At 55.0% G+C, this 664-nt stretch overlaps 1 protein-coding gene across 1 annotated transcript in view; it reads left to right on the top strand.

Annotated features, from left to right (window-relative positions):
- The window catches only part of TFAP2A (transcription factor AP-2 alpha), a 17,836-nt gene that overhangs the window by 4,233 nt on the left and 12,939 nt on the right, over window positions 1-664 (top strand). The window lies entirely within an intron of this gene.

Here is a 664-nt window from a genome sequence, read left to right as displayed (position 1 = left end):
GCCCGCGCCGCGCCCGCACCCGCGGGGCTCCGCCGGGGGCTGCGCGCTTCGCCGGTCCCTTTCCTCTGCCTTTTCGTTATTTTTTCTACCTTGACTTGTAACCCCCGACTCTTCGCAGATGTTAGTGCACAGTTTTTCGGCTATGGTGAGTTGCTTCACGTTTCTCTCGGAGGGGGTTCGGTGCGCGCTGGGTGTTGCTATTGTTGTCGGCGGTGGCAGTGGGGATTTCGCACCCAGCTTTCCGGAGAGGGCTTTTTTCCTTTCCTTCATTTTTATAAATTCGGTGGTTTAAGGACATATGAAAAAAACAAGAATTTTCCTGTATAAGCAACGTTATTCTATATTCGCCCATTCTTTTTTTTTTTTTTTTGGTCTGCTTTGAGCGAACGGCAAAAGGCTTTGCTTGGACCCTACCGCTTCGATTCCTTCACCTTGCCACCTGCAAAACGTAATATTTTCGCTTTCTCGTTTCCCTTTTTCGGGATCGTGGTTCTTTCCTTCGAATCCTCCTCCGTGGAGGCCATTCCTTTTTCCCCAGACGTTCATGTGGGCTCATCTGCCCGGCCTCGAGAGCCGGCGGAGCCGTGCCGAAACGCCCGGGCTCATTCCGGTGCCGCTCGCCCGTCGGGGCGGCGGCGCTTCCCCCGGCTGCCTGCCGCATTCC

This window comes from Corvus brachyrhynchos, unplaced genomic scaffold, assembly GCF_000691975.1.
Source record: "Corvus brachyrhynchos isolate BGI_N302 unplaced genomic scaffold, ASM69197v1 scaffold43, whole genome shotgun sequence".
Classification (NCBI taxonomy): domain Eukaryota; kingdom Metazoa; phylum Chordata; class Aves; order Passeriformes; family Corvidae; genus Corvus; species Corvus brachyrhynchos.
The sequence above is the reverse complement of the archived record's forward strand: the minus strand, read 5'-3'. Positions and strand labels throughout refer to the sequence as shown.